The sequence below is a fragment of the Aotus nancymaae genome, unplaced genomic scaffold, assembly GCF_030222135.1.
Source record: "Aotus nancymaae isolate 86718 unplaced genomic scaffold, 86718_ANA_hifiasm-v0.15.2.pri h1tg000059l, whole genome shotgun sequence".
In the NCBI taxonomy this organism is placed as follows: domain Eukaryota; kingdom Metazoa; phylum Chordata; class Mammalia; order Primates; family Aotidae; genus Aotus; species Aotus nancymaae.
The window spans coordinates 75,618,186-75,629,029 of NW_026988473.1; positions in this window are offsets into that span (position 1 = coordinate 75,618,186).

A 10,844-nucleotide genomic window follows, 5' to 3' on the forward strand; every position below is an offset into this window, starting at 1 on the left:
GGGCTTAAGTGATCCTCCCTTCTTAGCCTCCTGGGTAGCTGGGACTACAGACATGTGCCACCATGTCTGGCTATTTTTTTTAGATCTATTTTTAGAAGAGACAGAGTTTATGTTGCCAGGCTGATCTCCCACTCCTGGGCTCAAGTTGTACTCCAACCTCAGCCTCCCAAAGTGCTGAGAATACAGATATGAGCCACTGGCCTGGCTTTCCACTTAAGTTTGAATTTGTAATGTTATATACCTAAAGAGAGTCCTCCAGATGGAATCAGCTTCAGGCCCCCCCATACCTGGATCTGTTCCTGCTTAATGGGAATACCTTGCCTGAGTCAGTTTCATACAAGATAACACAGCCCGTTTACATCCTGGCTCATTCTCAAAACAGCACAGAAGAAAACAACATCATGTTGAAGCTGAAATAGAATATTTCAAAAGTTTTGCTTTGTTTAATTTGGCTCACTACCTGGCTAGGCAGAAATGCAATCAAATGAAACAAAAGTAAATGCAAACAGAAAGCATTCTTGTATGCAGACTGAAACCGAGCACATTTAGTCAGAAGATCAGATTTGCCTCATCCACAAGATCACTGTCCAGAGGAATACCCTTTGGTTACTCGGAAGCGTTATTGCTTAGACTTTGCCTCGAAGCTGCAGCTATCAACAGTGTGTAATACTTGGAACCAGCACTCCCAGCCCCAGCCACCAGTTCATTCTGCTTCATTATGTCTCTCAGATAAGCTCATGGCCCAAGGTTCTTCAACCTTGTACTAGACCTCACAAGAAGAGGCAAATTATTCATCTGTAGAAATCTGTGTTAAATAAAATACAGGATCAAACCAAGGAGCATGAAATTTGGAGTCAGTGTTGACAGCCCCTCATTCCTGTCACTTATTAATTTTATTTCCCTCCTCAGCTTGTGTCACTGCCTAAAAATTATTTAAACACAGGTTTTCGTGTGCTGTGATTTCACTCTTTAAAACCTTTAGTGCCACGTGGGAATTAGTAGTCTCTTTCTTTATGAACATTTTTATTGAGCTTATTCTTAGGGTAATTTGATCTTTAGTAATTTTATAGGAGGGATTTTTTTTTTTTTTTTAAACCAGATGTAAACCTAGCTCTGGTAGCCCTGAACTTAACAGCAATATTTTTTTTTCTGGTCACACACTTTTGAAATCAGAGGATTAGTAGTACAATATAAGAAACATGACACCCACTTTGAAGTTGCCTTCCAGATTTTCACAATTTTGTGTGTGTGTGTGTGTGCATGTGCACACGTGAATGCTTGTGCTTTTTAGAACATTTTATTGCTATCTCTTTCACAGGTTAGTTGAGTGTTTTCAGAGTAAGCAGACAACATAATGTAGAAGTGGTTTGAAATTACAAATTAAGCTAGTTGCACTAGGAATAAAATATTGCTGAATGAAGAGCTTGTTGGGAAAGCCTCGCATGAGAGTGGTGTCTTTTTTTAATGAAATGCTGAAATATATCAATACTGCTTTGGATGTTGTTTTATCTCTGGGCTATGAAGAAAATCAGTTGTTTGATTGGGAAATGAAATCAAAACCAGAGAAAAAGTACTGTTTTTAAGGAAGACTTACTATGAAAGTTACTGTGGAAACTAAGTCCTGTTTACCACAGTTATCTAAAATGTGTGCGAGTCAGTCATTTGCCAAAACAGCAGAACTGTGTTATGGAGAACCTAGCAATCATTAGCGCTCCTTGTGAGTTAAGCCCAGAAAATTTCATGTGTGGAACAGCCCTCTGGTCATCAAATACCTGAGGATACAGAAAAGATTATTAAATAAGTTCAGCCAAGTCATGCCCCCTTCCTTAATGTCTGAAACGTGTGTGGCTCCCCCGCTCCACCCTCCCAATTTGGCAGTCAGTCTACAGAGGAAATAAAAAAAAAAAGCAGACCCAGTTTCCGGGCTGTTTTGTTTTATGGAGATGCTAAAAGGCAGCTTATTTCATATTGATCATACCAGGGAACTAGCCAAGTATGGTGTTAATTGGGTCCTCTGGAATTCTATGCCCCTGGGACCGAAAGCTTTCTAGTAAGGAGGGGAATAAACCCACAGGCTGCATAAAAATGAAATCCAGGAGCCCACCATGTCCCGATTGCTGATTACTGGTGATTTGGCCAGCTCATTTTGTATCCAGTTGCTTATTTCAATTAGCTTGTTTTGTGTTATGTTTCCCCACACCCCCTTTCCTGCAAAGCTGTGAAGCCTTGTTTTGAAAACTGCTGCCCCAGAGTGCACGGGCTTGGCGGTCCTGTCCTCATTGTTCTAATGCTCATTCCTTATGTGGGTCACATCCTAGTGCTCTCCCCCCATCCCACCCCATCACTTCTCCAGCCATCTCTCCTTCCCTTCCCCGTCCATACATTGGTGCTTGCACTCTCGAGCTCTCTCTCACACACACACACACGCACGCACACACACGCATACACACACTTCTAAGAGACAGAGGTAGGGCAGATTCTTTCAGGAGCTTGCAAGCAGGATCATTCAAACTTAAAATGCTGCTTGCTGTGCATTTAGCTTATGGCAAACACTACTTCACCTTCAAGAAAGTAATTATTCTGCTCCTCTCCCTGTTTCTTTCCCACCCCTTGCCCTTTCCCCCTCTCTTCTTCAAGACAAAGGTTTTTTTTTGTTTTGTTTTGTTTTTTTTTTTTAAGAAACTGAGGTTGCTGCTTCGTGAGGCCCTTCTTGTTACCCTGGTAGCTGGTATCTTAGACAGTGAATGAAGGATGGATCAGGCAGGCTGGAGTTTTGATGCACAGTTCTTTGGGGACTGCAGGAGGAGCTCACTGAGAAATGTACATGGCAGGCATGCCTGCTGAGCTTATTACGCTGGTTATCTGTCACTTATTCTGACTAAAGGGTAAGGGCTTCTGTAATTTGTTGCTGTAAAGAATTGGTACATTGTTCTCTTTCTAAGGCTTCCAACTAATTGGCTCTTGAGGGAAGATTGGAATGAGAGTTAGTGCTCGACTTCTCTAACTTACCCTATTAGATCTCCGGTTTTTTTAATATCTGAAAAAAATTAATCTTTGCAATTTTATGACTATTGGTGGAATGTGTATTCAGTTGTTTTCATAGAGAAACAACAAAAAACACCCTTTAGTTCATGATGTTTCTTTCTTTTAATTTCAAACTTTTCATGGACCAGTAAAGAAATGTAGTGTATGTGTAGTCAACATTTTCAATGACTTTGCGAGTGGAAGTTATGATCTTATCCCAAGATAAGAATATTTTACTTTAGGGCCGGGCGCAGTGGCTCACGCCTGTAATCCCAGCACTTTGGGAGGCAGAGGCGGGTGGATCACGAGGTCAAGAGATCGAGACCATCCTGGTCAACATGGTGAAACCCTGTCTCTACTAACACAAAAAATTAGCTGGGCGTGGTGGCGCGTGCCTGTAATCCCAGCTACTCAGGAGGCTGAGGCAGGAGAATTGCCTGAACCCAGGAGGCAGAGGTTGCGGTGAGCCGAGATCGCGCCATTGCACTCCAGCCTGGGTAACAAGAGCGAAACTCCGTCTCAAAAACAAACAAACAAACAACAAAAAAAGGAATATTTTACTTTAAGAGATTGCATTTTTACCAATTGAAAATTACAGTACATTTTAATAATTGGAGTGAGGAAAGTTAGAGACTATTTAAATGAAGTACAATACTAACATTTACATTAATTGGTAACTGTAGTGTGGGTATACACATTTTGATAAATACACATTACTAATTATGCTTCTTGTTTTCTGTGTACTTAGAGGAAAATGTTGCATCTGTGCAGAATTCAAATATAAACTGAACTGCAGGCAAAAGAATCATAGTAATAATCTCAGCAAAAGAATCTTAGTAATAATTACTTAGAAAAGTGCGTAGTTTTTTTTTATTTGTATAAATTTAAGAGATACAAGTGTAGTTTTGTTACATGATTATAATGTGTATGGTTGAAATGTGGGCTTTTAGTATATCCATTACCTGAAAACTGTGTGTGTGTGTGTGTGTGTGTGTGTGTGTGTGTGTGTTTCTGTAGTTGACAGGTAACACATGATCTGAAAATAACCCTTTTTAAAGTTTCTCCAACAATATTTGCCTGAGATGCTAAGCATTTTGTCTGTATCATGACAAATAGTTTCATGGATAAATTTAGGTAATAGCTGTTGGAAATCATATGGTGCCACCAATCAGCTGTCTTGCAAGAGCCAGAGATCATTTGAGTGAAGGGTACAACCAGAATTTTTTCAATTCTTTTTAAGTTTTTATTTTCAATTTTTTAGACGGAATCTCACTCTGTCACGTGTGTGAACACACACGTATATATCTTAAGGTTATGTTTTTTAATCTGTCCCACTTAAAGTCATTAAAACTAGACTATCAGTTCCTTGTTATCTCTGGGAAAAATGTACCTTTGGTTAAAAAACATTTCAAAACAGAATTGCCCATCACTGTGGAATTTATGCATTTGGAAACCTGACTTTATTGAAAAAAATGATTACGTCTTATTTTCTTAAACTCTAGTGATTTACAAGGACCCTTTGGTAGTAGCATAGGATGTATTTTATTGGAGATGGAGATCCCTTTAATGATATTTTCTTTATGGCTGCTGTGCAAGGCTTGTGATGTGTATTGCAATCTATCTGTCTCATGAGCCATAAATGAAGGAAAGGTATATGTTGGGATACCCAATTTAAGTCACCTTATTTTATTTATTACGTTATAGAATTTGCTCCAGAGAGCACGTGGGAAATGTTTTCTTCAAAAGGACATATTGATGCATCCACTTAAACAACCTATGGATATCAGCAAAATAAACTGGCTTTCTTTCATTTAGACTTTGAGAAGAAGACAAGAAGCAATCCAGGTGAAAGGAGGATTGCTCTATCAGCAAAAAAGAAGAGTGTTACGTTCTTGACCTTGGCTCAAAGGTTTCTGTCAAGACTCCTGGAGATTGAATAGGTAGACTAGGGCCCAGATTTTAGAGCAGGTATCTCTCCTACACCTAACCGTCACCCCACCCGTCACTGTCCAGTGTCTTTGTCATTCAGTCCCCCTGGTTTAATAAAGAAGGGCTTTACCTTCTTTTCAGTCAAAAAGAGATGACCCAGTGCACCTGATATCCATGAAAACCTTAAACATTTTTCCCTTCTATGTTTTGTCCAAGTCATCTACGTTGAGTAAAGATAAACAAGGAAAAAAAAATCCCAGATACTTCTCCTTTATAATCAGTTTTTCTTCTCTTTCAAGTTGTTCAACTGTGTTACCTTTCTAAAATGTTAACTGAATATATCCCTTGCATACAATGTAACAGTCTAAGATACCTTTTCAGGTACAAAATCAGTGACTCTCAACCTGGGTGAATTCAAAGGACTCCCCTGTGGAGTATTTAAATAATGCAGACTCCAGCTACTGCCCACAGGAATTCATGATTCTTCAGTCTTCATTAGTGTTTGGTACATGGGAGTTGTTTAGTAGTATTCACTGAATGTTACATACTGAAAGGTTTTCACAGTAGTCTGACAGGCCACGGTGGATAAGCACATTGCAAAATCTTTCCCTTTTCCTCTTTTAGTCGAATTTGGTGAAGGAAAATTCCCTACCTCTATGCTTCCTACATATATATTAAGAAACACGGGGCTACTTTTGAAGAGGTTTCCAAGACTCTGAAAGTAGATGAATCACCCTTAAAAGGCTAATAGGGCCCCCTAATCATTTTGCACCACACAAAATGATTAGTGACTTCTGTATCACTAATACTAGTAACAGCTGTCCTAGAAATTACTGTGAACATCAGTCCTAGGACTCTCACAAACCTCAAAATGATAAATGGAGAGAACCCAACTGTGTGTATATTTTAGGTGTATCTTGTCACTTGATCCAATAGGAGTGTGCTCCTTGGATAATAATTACGGGTTTCCCAAACAACTCTTAAAGCACCTAGATCCATACATATCAGATGCAAAACCATATGCATGGACCTGGAACTGGGCTGTGACCTAAGTGCTTGATTTTCCCATCAAAGCATCTTTCCTCTGGTACCTTCTCTAGTTTGGACAGCGTCTTGAAACTTCGTTAGTGTTATAGGGGCAAATTCTGGGGAAAACAAAAGAAAATTCAAACAACATGCTAATACCTTAATATTATCTGTAATACGAGGATTTGAATTAGGATAGCTGTTCTTTAAGTAATTCCCAGCTTTCTAATCTCTGGTTTTTAATCTTTATCACTATAATAAATTCTTAGTAGAGTCAGTTCTGCTATCACACTTGTTTTGGAAATGCAAATTTGTTCCACAGCAACTAATATATTCAAGACAAGCATAAAACAAATGTTGTGTTTGCTTATATGTGATTTTCTCCCAGAGAAACGCTAGGTGAATGTGGAAACTGTAGCCAGTTGAATGCCACATGGGAAAGCCAAAAATGCACTCATGTGTCAGGAGCCCCACCCATCCACATCTGGGACTACCGATTTTCTCTCTAATTTCAGAACACCCTTCTTCCACCGCTTCACAGTAACCCACAAGCCTTATCCCTTACTTCCACAGCACATTCTAGTTTTTTATGTGGTAACGTGCCATGTTTATTGCTGTATTTATATATTTCTCAACAACTTAACATGCGTAAAATTGTGCTACCGTTTTTATTACGCCCCTGCTTCTTTTTAACATGTTACTGACGATGTTTTTGGTTGTTGTACCTCAAACCCAACTTTTCCAGTAAGTCACTTGGTTTTTATTGTGCGATTTTGCAGAGCACCAAGAATTTCAGCAACATGTACATTCTATTGGAGGAGACCTGACTGTATGGATTTCGGTATGATAAAATTCTCAGAGGCTAAGTGCCAAGGATATTTGGCATGCTTTAGTGTTGTTTGTTATGAATGTGGTCAACTTTGCCTATTTTCCCTTACTGTCTATATATTTTTTCAGTGACTCTATAGAATTGCTGCAGAAAAATATTTTTCAAACCTTCAAACTTGAGGGAAAGTTGTGTGACATTCTCAAAGCGAAGACTACAAAAAGATGATTAGATACTTGGTCTAGTCCTAGGAATGAAGTGTTATGGTTTTGGCTAACTAATAATTAAGGTCATTGGATTGATTTTTAACAGACTCTAAGGTTCAGAGGAGAACATGGAGATATACTTCTGCAGGTACACAACTTAAACAATACAAATTTGGTAATTTTTTCATTTGTATAAAAAAATACGAAACCCCTCATTGCATGAAGTAAGGAAAATGCTGGTCTGGTTTGATCGAAGGGAAAGAGAATTTTAATCTTCCAAAGCAATAGAAGGGTAAGTGTATACTGTAAGCTTTTTTGTTTACATTTGGTGTCTGCTTATTGTGGGTCTGGAAATTGGAGTCTGGGTTTTTGTTTCTGATTCTCCTCAGGGTTCTGACTTTTGGCCACAAGCAGTTAGAGGTGGCTAGTACTCTGGGTGTCCTTTTGCCACTTCCTGCTGGGCTAATGTTTATTTCACCACTGAATTTGCCCTCCAGACCTTCGCAGAAATTCTCCAGGGAATTGAATGTCACAAGACCTGAGTTTGAAGCCAGAACTGGGATTCTGGAGTTGTCCTAGGGCTAGATTTTAGCTGTGTTACCTTGCAAACTACAGGGCCAGGCTGTTTTACCCTCAGTTGCTAGAACTTTTCCTTTTATTTATTTATTTATTTAATTATATTTTAAGTTCTGGGATACATGTGCAGATTGTGCAGGATTGTTACATAGGTATACACATGCCATGGTGGTTTGCTGCCTCCTTTTAAAGTAGAACTGTTTGAAAGCTTTCTGGGCACAGCAGTGATAGTGAAGGAAGGTCACATGACCATGCTTTGACCTCGGCTGCTTGGGTGTGTGGTATGGTGCCTTGGATACGTAGCATGGTACCTTGGTACGTCGGCTCAAGTCTTTTTTACTCCTAAACATGCATACAGTGGTTTAATTACAACCTTCATGGGCTTCTGGTTAAGGAGAGGAAATATAAGATACACTGATACTGAAATACACAAACAAGTTGACAAAGAGGACAAAAATGATAATCCTGTGAATTACCTGAGATTTTCCTAAGCAGAGCTTCAAGCTGACATGATCAGGGTCCTTCTATAGCACATCAGGTGTTAAACATGTAAAAAACAGTGCCTGCTAGATCCGATTTCGCTCTTCATTTACTGAGATTAAAAATTATTCATACCCACTCTATCGTTATTTGTTGAGAGACACTTGTAAACGTAAGCCAGAAACCATGAAAATTACAAAAGAAAAGTCAAGTTTTTTGAGGATATGATGCAAACATTCAAGTATAAGTTTGCAATGTTAGTTTATTTTTGACACAATATTGGTTAGTTAAACCTCAATATATATTGTAATATGTGTTGCACCTAAAATAAGAACTGATATAGTGTAATTTTAAATTTATTTGTAGACGATCATAATTTTTTTTTTTAAACAGGGTCTGGCTCTATTGCCCAGGCTGGAGTGTAATGGCATGATCTCTGCTCACTGCACACTCCGCCTTTTAGGTTCAAATGATCCTCCCACCTTAGCCTCCCGAGTAGCTGGGACTACAGGCATGCATCACCATACCTGGCTAATTTTTGTTTTTTGTAAAGACAGGGTTTCTCCATGTGGCCCAAGCTTGTGTCAAACTTCTGGGCTCAAATGATCCACCCAGCTCGGCCTCCCAAAGTGCCGGGATTCTAGACGTGAGCCACTGCCTGGTCCAATCATAATTTTTAAATAAAACCAATTTAAAGTAAATTGGACAGCATATATTACTTATTCAATGAGGAAAGGTTGAAATTTGTCTTCATATATAATGAATATTATTAAAATTCTATTAAATGAACTTTCTGATAAAATCTTTAATAATGCATTGATCTCAAGTGAAATGCTTTATTTTAAATTTCTTATGTAGCATGAAAAAAATGATGAAATAATTAAAATATTTCCTAAGGGATTTCCAGTGATTATATGTTTTGGTGAAAAAAAGGATTCAGAAGTTAAAAAATGAATAGAAAATACTAGGCTCAAATATTGCCCAGGTCCTCTGTGGAATCTACAGCTCTCTGACATGCCTTGAGCAAATCAGAACTAGGGATAAAGAGAGGAGTGGGGGATCAGCTTACTTAGGAAGTATAAAGAAGACACTTCACTTGGAGTGCAGTAAATACAGAGGATCCCTTTTCACTGAAAAGGAGTGAGATTTCAGTACTCATTCAATCTGTGCCCTAAGATAACATGCTTGTTGGCAGGAGTATAACTGTTGGTTGTTGAAGAAATATATACAAAATGCATATTTAACAGTCGCTTTGATTAAAAAAAAAAACTAATCTAAATTTTTTTTTTCTATTGACAATGGTTCTCCTAACGGCATGCCAAAAATATACCCCCAGCTATCCATGCTTAACAAGTTAAATTGGAGATGGATTACCTCTTGAGTACCCCACAATTAACTGCTTCAGTTAGTCTTGCCAGATTATACAGCCAAATTGTCTATCTATTTTCTAATGTATCAGCAAAATTAAGCTGAAAAAAAATGCATGCAAAAATAAATTGCTGCTGGAATTGCATGATGCCTACCTTTGCTTTGTGTTGAGGAAAAAAATGATTAAATCACACGTTGGATCATTCTATTTCAATCGGCTCTACTTTGATCCTAGGTCTGGTTTAGGGAAGATCTGTGAGACCTTTAGTTGCTGGGTACTGAGCTGAGTAAGCTATTTAGTGGCCACACTGTAGCTTTCAGTCAGTGATTTTCCACGTTCCAGTCTTTCTCCACTTTGGAGCCAGCCTGTTTGGGAAAAGGGAGACCCATGGTTTAATTTCAACAAGGAATAACCAATCATGGAACATATTGGCTGTGCCACCAAGGAGGTAGCAGATGAGGATTTGGGGACCTTAGGAGTGATGATTCTGAATCCTGACATGTCACTAGTCTCATTGCAATATGGCTGAAATTTTGAGTATCCTGCTAACTCAGGGCTACAGGCAAGAATTATTTTGAGTGCAGCCATAAGAATTAAAAAGAAAGGCTGACAGAATGAATGAATGAAGAAAACCAGGACATGGATGATTAAAATATTTCCCCCTTCTCCCTCCAAACATGTGAACAGGGAGATTCCATGTAAACCCTTTCTTTTAATTGTATTCTTTTGTTCTAAAGAGTATTTAGATGTTTTTCTCCAGTGGAAGTTCTTTCAGTTTTACCTGCGACAGCTGAGTGATTGCAGGTTGGTAATTTTGCTTGAAATCAAAGGATTTGGTGGTTTGCACTTCATTAGCATCAGAAAGTGGGGGTTGCCTGAAGTGCTGGCTAAGGTAGCCTTGCAGAAGGAGGCAGGTTTGGTTTGGTAGAGAGAAAAGATTGTTCTTTGGAAATGTATAGAACTGATTGTACCAAAAATAAGTAAAGCCATCCTCTAAGGTATTGCTGAATATCAAGTTCTCCTTGCTGGGCTGGAGAGAGGTCTATTTGCAGGTAACTATGTCTTTTTCATGGTTGCCAGTAGGTGTATGCTGGAGACTAGTGATGCCTGATGCTTTTTTAGCACTCAAAACCTTTTATTTTTTTATTTTTATTTTTTAATTCTGAGTTCTGGGGTACATGTGCCGATCTTGCAGGATTGTTACCTAGGTATACACATGCCGTGGTGGTTTGCTGCCTCCATCCCCCACTCCCTATCACCTATATCTGTCATTTCTCCCCATGTTATCCCTCTCCAATCTCCCTGCCCACTGCTGTCCCTCCCCTAATCCCCACCTAACAGACCCCAGTGTGTGATGCTCCCCTCCCTATGTCCGTGTGTTCTCATTGTTCAACATCCGCCTATGAGT